This window comes from Zootoca vivipara, chromosome 7, assembly GCF_965207765.1.
Source record: "Zootoca vivipara chromosome 7, rZooViv2.hap1.1, whole genome shotgun sequence".
In the NCBI taxonomy this organism is placed as follows: domain Eukaryota; kingdom Metazoa; phylum Chordata; class Lepidosauria; order Squamata; family Lacertidae; genus Zootoca; species Zootoca vivipara.
The window spans coordinates 47,041,154-47,061,651 of NC_142590.1; positions in this window are offsets into that span (position 1 = coordinate 47,041,154).

Sequence of the window (20,498 nt, forward strand, 5' to 3'; positions counted from 1 at the left end):
TAAGTCCAGTAACACTGAATCAAGCGATTATCTAGTTTGATGTCTGTGGTTGTATTGATCCTTGGCCATTGATAAGATAAAGCCAAATATTCAGTGTCTTCCACAGGGAGGATGCAAGAAACTTTAACATTAGAAATAACTGTAATGCAAAGAGCAACCTAGCTGACTCAAAGGAAGGAACTGTACTGTTCTTCCCTGCAAGGGAAGTTTAAAATATTCCAGGTGCATCTAATTTGATGTGTGGAAAAATGCTTCTTTGGCCTTCATGAATTCTTTGCAGTACATTGGTACAGTGCAGTCTGCCCAGTGGTTTACTTCCATCCAGTTCCCACCAATGTACCTTGGTCCTTGCTTGCTGACTTCAGCAGAGTTTTCTACATCTGTAGTCTCCGAAGCTACGAACATGAGTCTGAACAAACTGTGGGAGGCAGTGGAAGACAGGAGTGCCTGGTGTGCTCTGGTCCATGGGGTCACGAAGAGTCGGACATGACTAAACAACAACAAGAGTCTCCCAAGAGGCTTGGTACTTTCATAGAAGAAACACCCCAATGATCTATTCTACCACTCATATGAAAGACTTAAAGCTGGTGCAAAAAGATGCACACTGCTTGAGAGATGATACCATCCATGTAGAGCCGGGGTGTGCAACTTTTGTCAGCCCTCATTTGCTTTTAGGCAATTGGCAAAACAAAGTGTGAATTTTGCCTTTGTACAATAGGCTAGTTTCTACATGCCTGCATACACCCACACCCACATCCTTCCTCTCTTCAGACAAGCAAGAAACCATCAGAATTCAAGGACACATTGTAGCCATGCAACAATATTCCAGGAAGGTGCTAAACAGGTCCATTGAGGGAGGGGCTAGGGCCGAGGAGCAGGTGTAGCCTGCGAAGAGTCTCCTTGGGACCAGACGCAGGGGCATGGAAGGCCACATTTGGTCACTGGCCTGAGGCTACCCATCCCTACAGTAGAGTATTTTGCAACAAAAAAATTGGGGGGGGGGGGTGAATAATGTTTTCATTTATTTTGAAAAAAACCCCCAATTGTTACAACACTAAACAACATATAACTTGCCTTGATAAAATTGCAGGCTTGTCATACTATGTAATTAAGTGTCATTTGATTACCCTAAAAGATAATGCCACATTTTCCTACCCATGTTGGGTGGATTCCAATTGTCTGAGCAATTGATGTACAGTATTCAACAAATTATTATTATTATTATTTTATGATCTTAGTTGCTCTGAGCCCGGCCTCGGCCGGGGAGGGCAGGATACAAATAAAGTATTATTATTATTATTATTATTATTATTATTATTATTATTGCTACTATCATTACTATTATTATTAACCGCCTTATACCTGGAGGTCTCCGGGCAGTTCACAGAACAAAATCAAAATATAAAACATCAAAATATATAATCAAAATAAAAACAATAACAGCCCCCGCCCCCCCCAAAAAAACACCACATTTTAAAACGGCATAGGATGTCAATCAAATCAACCAAAGGCCTGGTTAAAAAGGAACGTTTTTGCCTGGCGCCTAAAGGTGTATAATGAAGGCGCCAGACGAACTTCCCTAGGGAGAGCATTCCACAGGCGGAGCCACCGCAGAGAAGGCCCGTTCTCATCTTGCCACCCTCCGGACCTCTCAAGGATGAGCCACATGAAGGAGGGCCTCAGAGGATGATCTCAGGGTCTGGGTAGGTTCATATGGAAAGAAGCGGTCCTTGAGGTATTGCAGTCCTGAGCTGTTTAAGGCTTTGTAGGTCAAAAACAGCACTTTGAATTGGGCCTGGAAACTAATTGGTAGCTATAAACACTTGCCCTATATGATTAAAAGGAATAGAGATTGTGTTTGCCCTTTGCTGCTCTGACCTGACATGATAGTTTCTCAGCCAATGCTATTGACCATACACACGTACAACCAAGAATCGATGTTCAGCCCAACATCAGTTTTCCAATATGCAGTCATCTCCTCCATATAGAAGCCTAAGAGATCATCAATTGGGTAATCTTGAGCATGTGGCATCTTAAGGCCAAGTACTGCTAATGCAGGAGACATTTCAATTGTTTTGTTATATATCAAGCTTCTTTCTTTGAGAACGGCACTCCAGAAAGCTTTGATGTCACAAAACTACCACATATGGAAATCTATCTTTGAAAGCACACCCTCTCCATCAATTAGGATTGACTTCTGTAGATATTTGGGATAGCCTCACTGGTGTATGCAGACGTTTTAATGAGGATTCCCCGATTTTTGCAGAAACTAATTTCAATGGTCTGTTGGACAACAAAGCCACCCATATTTCATTTGGTATCGGCACCTCTAGGTTAATCTCCCACAGCAAAAGATTGCCATATTCTAGGTTTATTAGAGCTTTATAAACTGAAGAAAAGACCCTGGAAAAGACCCTGATGCTGGAAAAGATGGAGGGCACAAGGAGAAGGGGACGACAGAGGACGAGATGGTTGGACAGTGTTCTCGAAGCTACCAACATGAGTTTTACCAAACTGCGGGAGGCAGTGGAAGACAGGAGTGCCTGCTGTGCTCTAGTCCATGGGGTCAACTAAACGAGTAAACAACAACAAACTGAAGAAGCTATGCCTTTAGAGAATGGAGAGAGGTTAACAAAGATGTGCTCTACTGCTATTAGGTTTCTGCTTGCTGGAGTGGAAATATATGGGTTTAACATTAATCTTAACAGCTGATTGAAATGGTACCACATATACCCGGTATATATTTGTAGAGGAATACTGATTGCATAAAAGTCTTGCAGTCTATAAAGGCCCACCTGTTACCAACCATTCTGCAACAATTATTGTTAATGCTTATTGTCTCCTTGTATTGTGCCTCTTGACACATAAATCTTGCCCATGAATCTCTCAGAAAAGTTTGCACCTTATGCTGTTCTGAAACTATCACCAGAAGTACTGTAAATCACACATGGCTCTTCAATAGCTATTGGACTTTTGCCTACTTCCTTAGCTAGTCACCCAGTGTCTTCCATTCTAAAGGGTACTTTGCCAATGCGAGAGCTAGTGTTAATATTTTGGAGAATTCCAGGTTTATAATACACTATTTTCCTGCACTAATAAGTACTTGGTCTTGATCTGAGACGTACTAGCTTTTTCTTATTTTGTGCAGACTTATTTTGTCTCAGACTGGACACTATTCCTCCACTCCATCAAACCATGCTGCCATTTCAGTGCTTTCACAATGCAGCAATGCCAATACGAATGCTTTCCAGTGCACAAACTGAGTGTAAAGTTATGGTGTTCCAGGGAGTGCAAATATCAGAGAGAAGCCAATGTAGGTTTATTGGGAATTAGAGTCTAAGATGACAGGGTTGTGTTAAGTATAGGTCTTCTTTGTTTACATGTCACAGATATCCCAGATTAGTTGTGGGTATTTTTGCTTCACCAGCCTTGTAGAATGTTTTGAAACATTTGAATGTCAATGTCCATAGGAGCATTTACGGTAAGTAAACTTCATGTACTTGGCTTCCATAATGCCTCCACCCAAAGCTCCTAATTGGAAGAAACAATTACAATAAATCCTGTTGCCAAGCCTCTTAAATGACAAAACATACAGTGGAGCTGCATATTTCAGACTGGGGTGGAATAATGAGAAAAGCCTAAAGAAAACGAGTGGATTAGGATTAGTTAAAGGAACAAATGCCTGAAGACAGATGGAAAAGAAACTTATTTTATAGATAATTTTATGCAGATGTGATCCTGTTTGCTGCATTTGGAAGTAATGACCACTCTTTTCTAATTTTGGAGTCTCTATGATCTAAAAGGCCAGAATACTGGTATTTGTTTACTTTTTAATGCAAATATACAATTTTGAAGCAAATAGCTGACTACAGTATAAGACATCTATTCTGAGTGGTCCTAGTTCCGTTAGAAGTCAGCCTTACATCTACAATTACTATTTATTCTCATGATGAACTACTTCACACATGTCAGCATTTGTTATACTGAGATCCTTTCACTGCTATTAAAACCTTTTGCTTCAGTGAGTTAAATGATTATATACCAGCTTCAGATTTCTTTGTTATGAATTTCTTCCTGTGAATCATTAATTACTACACTAAGAATACAGATATCTTTGCTTGTCTAGCTGCTTAAAGTTTTATTTAAATGGGGGGGGGGTGGCAGAGAAAGCAGCACAGATTTCAACATAAAAGGGTAAGATACCACACTTTCTATTTGCGAACATTTACTTTATTTCTATATTTTCCCCATAATCTCTTCAAAACTGTTACTGATTTAGGAAAATCTTTTTTCTCCTTGTCTCTGAAGTTCCTATGACCCAGTCCACATATGTTACTGGCTTAACAGGGACTTACACGAATGTGGCAGAGTTGGAAGGTGGTTTTGCAGATCTGTTCTGAGTTATCTCCGTTGAACAGCTGAAAAATAATAGACAACCATTGTGGAATTGAAGGTTGAGTGCCAAGCTAAATGTCCAGTAGCAAACCTGGAGTGGAAAATGTGGGTTGCAAGGTGCAAGGGGAAGCATCCTTTTCCCATTTGCTGCTTTCACTTCAACCCTCACTTCCTCAGTTGCTATCTTAGTAGTACTAAATTCCAGCAAATGTACTGAGCAATCGTGGATTATACGTTAGTTTGCTTTGCTATTTGTTTCCTTCTGTTTATCTGAGGACCACATTTAATCTGCACCTTTGCTGTAGCATTTCTAAACACTCTCTACAGCTTGCATGGACTGTGCAACTCCACAATTGATCATTGTCATTTCCTTCTGCCTATAAGTCCTCTTTCTGGTGTATTACTGATGTGTCTGTTTGAATCTCTCTGTAGTGGAAGCAGTGATGTCATTCCCTGTTGTTTTTGATGAACAGGTGCAGGACATCACTGTACTGGGCTCTGTGGAAATATAATTAAGGGCAGGACTTTTACTAAAAGAGCCTGCAGGGCTGCATTGGAGCAGCTTGGGCAAGGGGTTAGGATACTAACTAGTGTGAGACCGGCAACAAAATATTGCAGTTAATCCCTACTCTATAAAAGGAGGGCCCCTCTTCGGGGAACCAACCAGCCAGAAAAAGGAGACTGGTAGGGAATGGTTTTAGGGGTGAGGAAAGCCCACCCCTGATTTTCAATGTGGTGCCCAGATCTGGGATCATGAAAAAAGCCTAAACCAAAGAAAGAAGAATATGACACACAATCAGAATAGTCATGCCTATAACCACTGGACTTGGCATGTAGGTCCTTGACTGTCCACTGGCGTAAGCTTGCCTAGGTCTAGGCAGAAGGCAATTAATGATCCTGGCTAGATGGCTACCCCTTTGATTGAAAAGATACCAGAGCAGTGTTCCCAACACCACACAGTGAGCCAGTGACAAAGAGGAAGATTTTTAAGTGACGGCTCCAGATCTCCTGGTGTGCTTGTTTTTTGTCCCTCCCCCCAAAAAAAGTCACTACATCAAATATCACTGCTCCTAAGCTTTAAAATGGAATCTCCTGAAGATAGGCAAGGAGTCTTCTAGCAGCAGCAAATAGAAGGTGTTATCTGGAAATCAGCTTTTCAAGCTCCGCCCTTCCATGCTCTGGTTCTGCAGCTTCAGTAGCACTGTGAGACATCTACTGTACTTGGACCTCTGTCTCATCTTTCTCCTTTTGCGCTTCAGCCTGCGCATTCGCTCCTTTCGCCACTTAGCTCTCATGTCGGGGTGGGTCCCCCAGGATCAATCCCTGAGAACAGGCAGCAAGGCTGTGGCCAGATGGCGACGGATAGACCTCGCCAGCCACCACAGAGCGACTCCGGCACAAGATGGCGGTGGCAGCAGCAGAGGAAAAGCGCTTGTTTTTGTTTTTAAGGTATGAAGATAAGGAGGCTCTTACCAATTGCCTCACTGGGAAGGAAAATGTGCAGGCAATATTCTACCCAGTCAAAGGGTAGGCCTATTGAAATTAATGGTGTCAACAGAGTCATGTACACTAATTTCCATCAGTCTACTCTGAGTAGAAATAACATTGCATAAACCTTTTGTCTCAACGTATTTAAAAAGGTTTTTATTTGAATGGAATAAAATGGAAAATAGGCAGTATTAGAACTTGTCCCATATAAATCTTCTCATTTTATTTTCTCCCACTCTTCACATTTACTCATATATCTTTATTGCCATATCCTCTAAATGTCCATCTTTCATCCTCTTAGTATGGGTGCAATTGCCAATGTGCTAGGTGTCAAAACTTCTCAATGTTTGTCCCATATATTTAAGCCCACATTAACAACGTAATTTTCTCCATTGCACCATTTCCCCTGTTCTGTTTAGGGATTCATGTCTACTTATATTTGTTTGCACTGCCTGATTTCCATTGCTCTAATACTTTCATCACCCGTTTCATAATATATTTTCAAGCAAGCAATTTCCAGTTCTCTTTTATTACAGATTTCTCTTCCTATTTTATTCACTCTTGCCTTCCTACCCAACCAAATGAACTTTGCTATCAATTTGCCTTTAATGTTTGACCAGCAGTAACCTGCTGCTCTTCGTAAAAGTGGCTTTTCCCTGTCACCTTCATCTGTGCATGGTGGGAGTTTATCTTCGTTTTGGAGTCTGAGGCCAACACCTCCCTTGCTTTCTGCATACCTTATACTTTAGCAACTAGCTGATGAAGGGGAAGGATTATTAATACGGTTTCTCCATGTTGTGAGGAATAAAAGGGGAGGAATGAAACAGAAGACATTTGCAGCAGCCATACTTTAAAGCATGGATTCCTTCTTGCTTATCTGAAGGAGGTGCCTTATCCTTGCACCCCCAGATGTTGGAGTTGAACCAAAATTCCTATGAAGGATTTGGATCTGGAATCCTGAGGCAGGCTATTGGTACGGATTCTGAGAAGATGAATATTAGCAATATACCAATATTTAGTTACAGGTAGGTAGCCATGTTGGTCTGCCGTAGTTGAAACAAAATAAAAAAAAATTACTTCCAGTAGCACCTTAGAGACCAGCTAAGTTAGTTATTGGTATGAGCTTTCATGTGCATGCACACTTCTTCAGATACACTGAAACAGAAGTCCCCAGACCCTTATTAAGATGTCAGTCTGTACCTCTGCAAGTTTCTTGGTGAGGTTGATGGACTTCCATTTCATGTGGCTCAGTGACTCTGGTCCTCTTATGCAACAATCCTGAAATATACACCGTACTGCTGAGAGAAAATGGCTTAGTTAGTTTGGGGCTGTGTTGAGATTTATGAGTCGCATTCCTCCTAAAGGAGGGGTGGAGAACCTGTTGTCCTCCAGATGTTGTGGACTAAAACACCCATTGTCCCTGACCATTGGCTATGCAGGTGAGACAGTTGAGTTACAGTCTAATAACATATTAAGAGTGGCAGGTTCCCCATTCCCCCCCTGAAATATCACACCTGTGTCTTGGGGGTATTCTTCGACCGGACTGTGCACAGATGCACAGGTGACATCTGTGGCCAGGAATGCTTTCCTCAGACTTGCCCTTCTATGCAAGCTGCAACGTTTGGAAACAAGAACCTGGAGACTGTGACCCAAGTACTGGTAAACTCAATCAAAACAGACCAGTTGTAAAATCTGCCACAAGGTAGATAGAGTGCCCATAACTAAAAATCTGTCAGGAAAGAAAATAAACTTCACACTAAGTTAAGCTTTGAATTTAGGCCAGAAACAAATTTGGCAGCTATTGGTATGGATTCTGAGAAGATGAATATTAGCAATACTGTATATCAATACCGGTATTTAGTTACAGGTAGGTAGCCATGTTGGTCTGCCGTAGTCGAAACAAAATAAAAAAAATCCTTCCAGTAGCACCTTAGAGACCAGCTAAGTTAGTTATTGGTATGAGCTTTCATGTGCATACACACTTCTTCAGATACCCTGAAACAGAAGTCCCCAGACCCTTATTAAGTTGTCAGTCTGTACCTCTGCAAGTTTCTTGGTGAGGTTGATAGACATGGACTTCCATTTCATGTGGCTCAGTGTGGTGCCTTCCATAGTTCTAGTTACAGGTAGGTAGCCGTGTTGGTCTGCTGTAGTCAAAACAAAATAAAAAAATTTCTTCCAGTAGCACCTTAGAGACCAACTAAGTTAGTTATGAGCTTTCTTGTGCATGCACACTTCTTCAGATACATTGAAACAGAAGTCACCAGACCCTTACAAGGCCCCTTTCTTGATCTTACTAGCTGCTTTTACAGCACTGCTAGGAGTGCCTCTCGCTATGCCCTTACGTGTGCGATGGGGAGAGACACCTTCCTGCTCAGAAGCCATTGCAGGTGATATTGTGGCATCTGACCACCCCTGACCTTTTGATCAAAGGCTATACTATATGAAAGACTGAACTTGCTAAAGGCTGGAAAATAATCGGTTTTTGGGGGTTTTTTTTAAGCTAATTGATAATTAGAATTAATATAATAAGAGCTGAGACAGAACCAAACAACCTAAATGTGCACACACTGCAAAACTGCAAAAGAGAAATAATACTGTATGTTAGTTCGCAACTGGAAGCTCGACCGGGGGGGGGGGGGGCAGGCCACCATGAGTTTCAATAGGAGGAAACGAAGTGAGGATTAGGCCCAGGTGGTCAGCCTCTTTCCTTTGGCCTTCCCCACCCTCCCAGCCAGCAGACTGTTTCAGTGTACTGTATCTGAAGAAGTGTGGATGCACACAAAAGCTCGTACCAATAACTAACTTAGTTGATCTCTAAGGTGCTACTGGAAGGAATTTTTTTTTATATGCCGATATTTGTTATTCTCCTTGGATGTTTGTATAAAGTATTCCTTTTTAGTGCCTAAGTACTGGTGGAGTTAAATCCGGTTAAAGCAAGTAATGTTATGCTAGCATAAGTGTGATGCTCTACCTCCACGGATCCCTAATGCCAGTATATCTTCAAGTTCTGTTGCCACAACTAGATAGAAAATCTCTTCCTGTTTACATAATGAAGGAAATGATTACACTGCTATTAACTGCAATCAATTTTGGCTCAATTAGAGCAAATGTGCTGGAAAAACTTGAAGGAGCAGTGTCAATGCAATAATTATTTTATTGACATCTTTGAATGTGTTGTTTTGATCCACTGCTATTTCCCCTCCCCCTTTTTAGCTAAATAGATGATTGCACAGCGAGGGAAGTACATTAAACAATAATAATACTGCTGTATTCTACTGGAATCCTAGGAGAGATTTCAAGTGTGATTGTTATACTTCCAAAACTGCTATGCCTCTTTACTCCTACTCCAACTGAAGTCCCATAAATTATCTACAAGCTTGCTCCTACAAAATGTGCAGCTTTAAAGTGACTCCCAGGAATCAGACAGCTACTGACCTGTGTGTTAAACAGGCCCAATAAATAAACTGCATAGAAGAATTATTTAAAACATACAAAAATTAATTGCATTAAAGAGAATTGTCAGCATAAGAATAGAAACCAGAGGCAACAACTGCAGATCAGAATTAATATATGATAATCAAAACCCTGCAGGAATAAATGAGCCAAGCGAAGCTAGAGCCAATTGGATCTCCCCTGAGAGGGCTGTTCTGTAATCAAGGTACCATTAAAGAAAAGAGACAGGTATCCCTTGTGCCCACTCTTAAATCTAATGCCAGTGGACACAGAGCAGGGCCTGTAATACTGAACTTACGCTCAAATTGGGGAGAAAGTGGTTCTTAAGTTATTACAAGGATTCAAAGGATTTGATGTCATTGATCCACATATAATACGGTAAACAATGGGTAGATATAGAAATGTTGGATCCAGTTTGTGAAGCATGTCCTTTTCTACCCTCTTAACTTAGGGAGATGGACCTAGAAGTGCAAATACCAAACAAAATACGGACAGCTTCGTGGTCCAAGAGACCATTGAGATAGGTTTATGCAAAAATCAGGGAATCCTCATTAAAACTTCTGCATAGGTGGCACTTTACACTGGTGAGGTTATCCTGAATATCTACTAGATTTGTGATCTCTTTAACTGCGCACAGGACCTGCTACCTGCCCAATGTCAATTCTGCCCAACTGCTCAGGTGGTAGGAAGTGGAAATAAGAAAGAAGGCAAAAAGCAACAGTAAGGAGGCAGAAGCACGGCTGGGCCAGTTTCTGGTTATAAAATGTTTTGTGCTGACCCTGGCAATAGGTTAGGACGGGTTTACCAACAGTCTGATTAGATTATTATAATGTATGCTTTGTGAGGTTGCCTGCCACGGCAATTGTACATTTCAGCTGGTTCAAAAGTTTTTAACTGGTGCCTATAGTTCTGATTTTAAAACTACAGCATTACATTGTCTGTTTGGCTGCCAAATTTGTTTCTGGCCTAAATTCAAAGCTTAACTTAGTGTGAAGTTTATTTTCTTTCCTGACAGATTTTTAGTTATGGGCACTCTATCTACCTTGTGGCAGATTTTACAACTGGTCTGTTTTGATTGATTGATTGATTGGAGTGAGAATATCCATGTACATTATTTCTGATTTTGATTCATTGGTTTTGAATCTAGCCACTTTACCATTGTACTTTCTTAGTTATTCCATTATTACAGGCATTGAAGCTCTTAGTGAATGGTATTGTTGAAAGGAAACAGCCTCTGTTCTCTTGGTGCCATGAACTGAGCATCATCCTTTCTGGGGCTTTGGGATTTAGGTACACCTTAGCTGCTAGTTCCAGGTCAATGTTTTGCCACATCTTTATTTCAAAATTATTACAAGGAGACCATTCCTGCATAATGCTGCTTCTGTAATTGGAAGTGTTGTCCTCTTGTATTGAGCAAGACATCACATACTTTTTTTTGTGGTTTCACAACTGGTTCTACTGCATGTGACATAGTTACTTTAACAAACATGTTTTGGATGGTACCTTTGCCCCCTCATTGTTTTCACACAGAATAAATTTATTACCTTGGCTCGATCTGCATGTTTCTAAAGCTGCATGAAATAACTGGTATAATGTAGTGGTTGAATGGGGGCTATAGGTTGGGATGTCTCCAGCTTTCCTTTCCTTTATATTTTCTTCTCATTTGTAGCCTACTGTTTTCCAAAAGTCACCCACAAAATTAACATCAATCTATACAAGAATTCAGTCAAATCACAAATTAAAGAACACTTTGAATTGATCATAGCGACTAACTAATAACCAGCATAGTTCCTAGAGAACAAATGTTATATCGTCTCGTAGGCAAGTGCCAGCCAGCAGCCTCAGCAACGCATCCTAGACCAATTGCAGTTTCTGAATACTCTTCAAAGAAAGCCCTATGTGGGACACATTGTGGTATGCCAGGCAGGCATCCCTTCTTTCTCACCTGCATAGCATAGTCCACAACATCTGGAGGACAACAGGTTCCCCACCCCTCTTTTAGGAGGAATGTGACTCATAAATCTCAACACAGCCCCAAACTAACTAAGCCATTTTCTCTCAGCAGTACTGGTGTATATTTCAGGATTGTTGCATAAGAGGACCAGAGTAATAATCTTACTAAATTATTACTACAGAGTTCATCAATATACCCTATATGAAGCACATACAATACTTAATTGGTAGGTATATAAATGGTAATACAGTCGTACCTTGGTTCTCAAACAGAATCTGTTCTGGAAGTCTGTTCGACTTCTGAAAACCAAGGCGTGGTTTCCAATTGGCTTACTACACTAAATCAGAAGCCATGGAAGCCGAGTTGGACGTTTGGCTTCCAAAAAAAGTTCACGGCATTTGGGAGCTAAAATGTTCGAATCACAAGACGTTCAAAAACCAAGGTACGACGACATATTTGGCAGCTGGCTCTGCTATTGCTATCACAGGCCAAGCACTAACTATATTGTTGTCTTTTTGCTTTTTGGACTTGTGTCCCTCAGAGTGGTGATGCCATACTTCACAATAATGCCATAGCAATAAACAATAGCAGTCACTTCCTAGTAAGCACCCCCAGCCACTGACAGAGCTACAGGCAACTCTGTGTGAGAGCAGAAAATGAGGGCAAAGCTTGATTTCACAAAGAAACAGCCAGTGTATTGTGTAACCAGAAAAATCACTGCTAGGACAATGCTCCCTCTGTGCTTCCAAGCTACCCTCCAAATCAGGAGCCTTTTCAGTTCCAGGTCTAAGAGCAGCAAAAATACAAACCCCTTTCTCTTCATGATTTGCCCCAGAAGGCAGTGCTCAGACACTCCTACTTTTACTTTTCTCAAAGACAGTATCACAAACAGCACCGGATTTAGGGTGGTGTGGGCAATTCCCACTCACAGGGCACCAAGCTAAGGGGGCACAAAATAATAATACTGAGAAGATCCATAAAAAAGCAACGGTACCATTGTACAGTTACTGTGAAGTTAAGGAATATTTGGTGGGGCAGGGCGGGTTTCCTTGCTCAGGGCACCATATTACCAAAGTCCGCCCCTGGCACAAGTCAGCAGTAAAGAATTCCAATGTCCATGACTTGTAAAATTTGAGAAATGCTTCAAGTCTCTTTCTACGCTGGAACACTACAGAAATCACACCTGCCCCTCAGAGAGATGGATAATATTGAATTGTTCACTGTCACGGCAAGTGTGCCCATGGACGAGAGCTCTAACCCAACTTATTCCTGCTGGATCCTCTTGTGTGTGCATCAGTGGTGGCAAATGCAAAGTGAAGCCCCCCCCCAGTGACCCCTCCAGACACATCCTGAGCCCCGCTTTGACCTCCAGTTCTCCTTTGTCCCCCAGACCTCAAAAGTGAAGGTGGCAGCAGACCCAGAGGGAAGTCCACATTCACCCTAGGAGCACCTGTTTAGCTGTCATAAGGCTTTATTACTTCTGATAAAGGCCTTAATTGCATCTCATAAGGTTGCCAGGGAGACCTCGGGAGTTATTATTTATGATGAATTTCAAGTTGGAGCTTGTCAAGAGCTATTTGGTTTTGTACTAATGCTCCAGGAGTGTTGGCTCATAGTAATTCCATGGTGAAAGATCAAGAACGCCATGGGTGATATTAAAGGAGTAAATTTGTTTGCCCATTCTTTCCAGACCTTGAGCTCCGAAAGGGATTTGAGAAATTGTCTAGAGATTGTATAGATAATTTTTGGAATGGTTAGCCTCAGCTATTCCCTGCCCATTTAATGTTCCATTGTTATCCAGAACACTTTTTAAAGAAGTCAACAGAAGGGGGGATATGTGTGTTATATAGATTGGTCACATCACAATCATTTCAAAATGGTTACTGCCACACCTCCCTGTGCTGTGGGCCTGTACAATGGGTGGCAAGTTAGCTGAGGCTTCCTATTTAGATGAATAAATTTAAGTATCATTGTTAGCTATTGCTTGAGTCATTGTTATAATAATTTCAAGGAGGCATAGCAGTTATTCTTCTTCTTTGGCAATCACTCATAGCCGAGTAAGATTGTCTTCCATAAACACGGTTTTAACAATGGGTCCATAAGTGACTGTGGTGGCCAATTATGGATCCACACGTCCTTCCACAGTGGGGACATTGGTTTCCAGCAGTAGCATCACTTTGACTCTGGCAATATGGCCAAGCCAATATAATGTGAGCTTGGTCCACTTTTTAATTTTAGAGAAAGCTGATAAAATAATTATTTTGCTTCACAATGTGTAGAAGCAATTTTGATCAAACCATTTTGAGTGACCATCAACTGAAATAGGTTGTTTTTGTTGTTTAGTCGTTCAGTCGTGTCCGACTCTTTGTGACCCCATGGACCAGAGCACACCAGGCACTCCTATCTTGCACTGCCTCCTGCAGTTTGGTCAGACTCATGTTGGTGGCTTTGAGAACACTATCCAACCATCTCATCCTCTGTCGTCCCCTTCTCCTTGTGCCCTCCATCTTTCCCAATGTGGCCAAAGTATTGGAGCCTCAGCTTCAGGATCTGTCCTTCCAGTGAGCACTCAGAGCTGATTTCCTTCAGGATTGTTGTGACGTGGGGTTTGTGATTTCAGCTCTCTTGACATAACATGCTGGAGACAGTTCTCTAGTAACAGCTCTTTATTAAAGTGAACAAGACTGACTCTGAGGGCAGGAAGGCTACATTTATAGGGACAGGGGACTAGCTAGAAAGGGATACATTTTGGAGGGAACAATATCAGGCAATCACAGTGCTGCCTTTTGGAGGGAACCAATAAGACAGAGGATCCAAATACAGCAGCTTAAATGAACCAATAGTAGCTGTACCCCCTGGAACCAAAAGGCAGTTACTTTACCCTAAAGCACATACAGACAATAGTAATGCAGATATAAAATCCTTTGACTCAATACACAACACCCCTCCCCCCCTAGTGAGCACAGCAGACGTAATCCCTCAGGTACTGTGGGGTCCTACAACTTCTACTTGATCTCCTGACAACAGGTGTTGCAGGTTCTGGATTGGGTGTTACCTGTGGTGGAGGGGCTGCTATACGAGTTTCGTCAGGAACAGATGGAGTCCCAGACATCTCAGGGTCCCCTACCTGTACCTCGTCATCCTGAGGACTAGCAGACCCTGGTTCATTTGCTGAAGCCCCTGGTGACTGTACCTCTGGACCATTTTCACTCTGGTCTTGCAGCTGTGCGTCATTAGCCAGGGATGAATTATCTGACTCCTCCCTGCTGAGCGCCCGGCGCCTCAGCTGATCTATATGTCTCTTCCAAACTTGCCCATTTTCCAAGGTCACATAATAGGACACAGGTCCACTAGCCCGGGTGATCACACCGGCCACCCACCGCGGACCTCGTGAATAGTTCCTCACCCAGACCAGATCTTCAGGGGCGAGATACCTTGTTGTGTCAGTCTCAGCCTGGGGGGTTGCTCTTGAATTACGGTTTGGCATTTTATCTGGGTGGACATAATCCAGCACCGTTACCAGTCTTCTACCTAAGAGCAGCTCAGCTGGCGACTTGCCCGTCGCAGTACACGGCGTCGCATGCTGCAAAAATAACATTCGCGCAATGCGAGCCGACCAGTTACCCTCCATTAAGCGCGCAATGGATTCTTTGGCTGTTCTTACCATGCGCTCAGCCTGCCCATTGGAGGATGGGTGAAAGGGCGCGGATGTGACCCCTCTTATAAAGTTATCAGCCAAGAACGCCCTGAATTCTTGGGATACAAAAGCTGCCCCATTATCTGATACAATGGTCTCAGGTAACCCGTGGGTTGCAAACAGCTGCCTCAACACCTTGATTACGGCAGCTGATGCCATGCTAGGGACCATCGCCACTTCTAACCATTTGGAATATGCATCAACGATAACCAAAAAGACCTTCCCTTGGAATGGCCCAGCAAAATCTATGTGCAGCCGGCTCCAGGGAGTCCTGGACTGCTCCCACCAGTGGACTGGTGCTCTGGCCACTTCTGGCCGCACCTCTTGGCATGCCTTGCATGTTCGTACCCATTGTTCTATGTTCTGGTCCATTCCAGGCCACCACACATAACATCGGGCTAGCGACTTCATCCTGACCATTCCCGGGTGTCCCATGTGAAGCGTCTCAAGAACCCTGTTTCTCAGTGGTGCTGGGATGATCACCCTATCTCCCCATAGGAGACAACCCTTATGCATGGACAATTCATGCTGCCTTGTCGCATAAGGCCTGAATTTTTCTTCATGCGGACCACCTGGCCACCCCCTCCCCACCCAAGTGAGCACACGGGAGAGAACAGCATCTTTCCTAGTTTTCTCAGCTATATCCGTAGCTGTTACAGGAGCCCCCGGAAGTGTTTCTAGCATCATAATGTGCTCCGCCGGAGCAGGATCCTCATTGCTCCCGCCAGGAAGGGGCAATCGACTCAGCGCATCAGCATGGCACAACTGTTTCCCCGGCACATGGGTCAAGGTGTACTGGAACCCATTCAGGAATATTGACCAACGCAACATTCTGGGGGAGAGAATTTGTGGCGTTTGTTTGTTTGGGTTGAACAACCCTAACAGTGGTTTGTGGTCCGTTTCAATGGAGAAATGGCGACCGTACAAATAATCATAGAACCTTTTGATTCCGGACACAATAGCCAGTGCCTCTTTATCAATTTGAGCATAGTTGCGCTCTGTGGGCGACAACGTACGGGAATAGAAAGAGATGGGCTTTTCCGACCCATCCGGTTCCCTATGACTCAGCACAGCCCCCAGACCGTATTGAGAGGCATCACATGCCAGGACCAGCGGCTTTGACTCATCATAATGAGCAAGGACGCTCCTGCTACTCAGCATACCTCGCAAGGAGTCAAAAGCCTTCTGCTGCTCCCGCCCCCATCGCCACACATTCTTTTTCTGCAATAGTCTATGTAATGGTTCAGCTACCGAAGCTTTCTGGGGTAAGAACGAATGATAAAAGTTAATAAGTCCCAGGAATGACTGCAACTCCGTCTTGTTCTGTGGTCGTGGAGCCTCGATGATGGCCTTAATCTTAGCATCTGTGGGGTGGATGCCTGATGCATCAATTTTAAACCCCAAGAAATCCACAGTTGGCACCCCAAAACTGCATTTTTCTTTTTTCAGTTGCAACCCCACCTCCTTGAACTTGAGCAACACTGCACGGACACGCGCAACCAGTTCCTGTGGGTCTTTTCCAGCAATCAAAACGTCATCAAAAAATGGCAAGACCCCCGGCAGACCTCTTAACAGGCGTTCCATGAGCCCTTGAAAAATCCCTGGGGCCACACAAACTCCGAACTGTAATCTGTTAACTCTGAACGCCCCTTTATGTGTGACAATAGTCTGTGCTTCCGCTGATTGTGGGGTTACTGGCAGCTGTTGGTAAGCTTGTGCCAGGTCAATTTTGGCGAACACCTTGCCCCCAGCCAGTTTAGCCAACAGATGTGATACGACTGGAATGGGGTATGAGTTTCCCCTGAGTGCCTTATTGATAGTACATTTGTAATCTGCACATATCCTGACTTCCCCATTTGCTTTAAGGGGCGTGACGATTGGAGTCTCCCACTTAGCAGAGTCCACGGGTGAGAGAACTCCCTGCTTGACCAATTTATCCAGCTCTGCCTCGATCTTGGGTTGCAGTGCAAATGGCACTCGCCTTGGTTTGAGTCGGATTGGGGCCACACCGGGGTCCAACTCGAAGTCAACTGGGGGCCCTTTATAACAACCCAGTTTTCCATTAAAGAGACCAGCAAATTCCTTGCATAATGCCTCGCTCATCTCAGGGCAGGTTTGGATTGAATTAAGCCCTGAGATACTCAGTCCCAGGGCGGGGAACCAGTCAGTGCCCAGGAGACTGGGGCGACTGCCCTTCGCAATCACCAGTTTGAGTACAGCCTGTTTGTCCCGGAACTGTACTCTCACGGCACACATTCCCATAACATGGATGCGGCCTGCTGAGTACGACTGCAAGGTTGCCGGGAAGGGCTCCAGAGGGGGCAACTTACCCCTGGGGAAGAATGTCTTTGCGGTCTGGTCCGACACGATGGTGAATGCAGATCCGGAGTCCACCTCCATGTCGCACTGCTGACCCTCAATCTTCACCTTGACGTGTGCCTTGCCTTGCGCTGGAAACTGCACGGCCCTCCCGTTGATCTCCGTTACGTAGTGGCAGTCCTTTAGAAAACGAGTTGCTGTGGGCGGTCTGCGATGCTCCAGTCTAGGTGCTCCTGTTGCTCCCGACGCCGCCGATCTACAGACCCTGGCGATGTGACCCGTCTTTCCGCACGTCCGGCACATAGCATCCCTGAAACGACAACTCTTCCGCTCATGGTTTCCGCCACAACCTGGGCAACTGCCTCGGCGATCTTTGTGCACTGTGCAGGCCTGACGCACCAACTCGACCCCACGGACTGGGCTCTGGCTCGGAGTAGCCTCTAGCTCGTCCATGGCATGCGCAACTTCTATCTGTGGCTTAGTGGCCTTGCGACTGGCATCAAGCTCCTCTCTTTCATAATTCTCCGTGGCGGTGGCCTCCTTCAAGGCTGAAGCAAGGGTAACCTCTTCTTTAGCCACGATGCGTCTTCTGGCTTTCTTGCTGCTCAGACCACCAATAAACCGATCCAGGAGAGTCTCTTCCAGATTTTGGAAGCCGCAGTGCTGAGCGAGCTTCCGGAGTTCAGCCAGAAATGTGGATACAGACTCCCCAGCATGCTGCTGCCTCTTATGGAACTCCATCCGCCGGGCCATCTTGGTCTCAGTAGGCGCCAAGTGGCTTGTTAGGCAGGCAAGAATATCTTTGAGAGATGTCTCACTCAGCTTCGCTGGAGCAAGTAATGCCTTGGCCAGCTTGAAGGTCTCGGGCCCACAGTAGCTCAGGAATGTGGCCCTTCTTTTGCTGGCATCGGTGATCCCTTGAGCCACTGCAAAGAACTCGAAGCGTTCGACGTAGTCTTCCCATGTGTGGGGCTCTGATGGCTGGAAGGGCTCCAATACCCTTGGACTCTCCATTGTCCTAGCGGGCAGGGTCGTCTTCTCAGCTGGCCAGTGAGTCTTGTTCTAAGCTGCAATCCGGACTCTGAGGCAGGGCTGTGTTTAACCGCTCCTCAGCATTCCGGATCCCATCCTCGTCGCCAGTTGTTGTGACGTGGGGTTTGTGATTTCAGCTCTCTTGACATAACATGCTGGAGACAGTTCTCTAGTAACAGCTCTTTATTAAAGTGAACAAGACTGACTCTGAGGGCAGGAAGGCTACATTTATAGGGACAGGGGACTAGCTAGAAAGGGATACATTTTGGAGGGAACAATATCAGGCAATCACAGTGCTGCCTTTTGGAGGGAACCAATAAGACAGAGGATCCAAATACAGCAGCTTAAATGAACCAATAGTAGCTGTACCCCCTGGAACCAAAAGGCAGTTACTTTACCCTAAAGCACATACAGACAATAGTAATGCAGATATAAAATCCTTTGACTCAATACACAACAAGGATGGATAGGTTTGATCTCCTTGCAGTCCATGGGACTCTGAGTCTCCTCCAGCACCATAATTCAAAAGCATCAATTCTTTGGCCTTCTTTATGGTCCAGCTCTCACTTCCATACATCACTAATGGGAAAACCATAGCTTTAACTACCGGTATATGGACCTTTGTCGGCAAGGTGATGTCTCTGCTGTTTAAGATGCTGTCTAGGTTTGTCATTGCTTTTCTCCTAAGAAGCAGGCGTCTTTTAATTTCATGACTGCTGTCACCATCTGCAGTGATCATGGAACCCAATAAAGTAAAATCTCTCACTGCCTCCATTTCTTCCCTTTCTATTTGCCAGGAGGTGATGGGACCAGTGGCCATGGTCTTAGTTTTTTTGATGTTGAGCTTCAGACCATATTTTGTGCTCTCCTCTTTCACCCTCATTAAAAGGTTATTTAATTCCTCCTTACTTTCTGCCATCAAGGTTGTGTCATCAGCATATCTGAGGTTGTTGATATTTTTTCCGGCAATCTGAATTATATTAAGGTAATCTTTATATTGCAGGGACCCAGGTGGTGCTGTGGTTAAACCACTGAGCCTAGGACTTGCTGATCAGAAGGTCGGCGGTTCGAATCCCTGTGACGGGGTGAGCTCCCGTTGCTTGGTCCCAGCTCCTGCCAACCTAGCAGTTCGAAAGCATGTCAAAATGCAAGTAGATAAATAGGAACCGCTACAGCGGGAAGGTAAACGGCGTTTCCATGTGCTGCTCTGGTTTGCCAGAAGCGGCTTTGTCATGCTGGCCACATGACCTGGAAGCTATACGCTGGCTCCCTCGGCCATTAATGCGAGATGAGCGCGCAACCCCAGAGTCGGTCACGACTGGACCTAATGGTCAGGGGTCCCTTTACCTTTACCTTTAATCTTTATATTATTCCTGCTTCTCATGGAACTGCGGTGTAGGAGTGAAAATTCTGTCTGCCCCAGGCAAAGATCTTGAAGAAATATTTGGCAATGTTCCTAATTTTTGCATCAAGGAGAGAGGTAAATGAGAATTAACAGGGACACATTTCCCCTATCTCCCAACAGAGGTCGTCATACTGTACGACCAAAGCAGTTTGGTCCAAAACCAAAGCCTAAAACCAGGCCTAAACCCTCAGTTGAAATGGGTCAAGAACTTAAGTTTATTCCAAGAACACATGGCTCTGGTCTGTGACCGCCCACATATGACCTTGCCCAAGAAGGGGAACGTGGCAGCTGGCTGGTAATTACTTAGATTTTCTGGATGTATTGCATAGCTGCCAAGTTATCCCTTTTTTAAAGGGATTTTCCCTTATGCTGAATAGGCTTCCTCGCGAGAAAAGGGAAAACTTGGCAGCTATGGTATTGTGAAGCAAAATGTGCAGGTACTCTTTTAAACAGCTACTTAAGAAGTTCTTTTGGGAAAAGTGTGTAGGGAAGAAGCATGGAAATTCATCTCAGCCATGGCCATTAACTAAAGTGAGTCCACTCAGGATGAAAGTTAGCTAAATGCAACCCATTATCATTATTATTACCTTTTTCTTTGCTGGTCCAAGTGGTTTATTGGGGAGGCTCCATTTCGGATGTGTCCTCATTATTATCACCTATTCCTCCTGCCTGGACCACAGCAGGAATTGCTCCCAATTTCTTTGGGGCAGGGAGAGCACAGTGCAAAGGCAGAAACATCACACTAGTCTGGG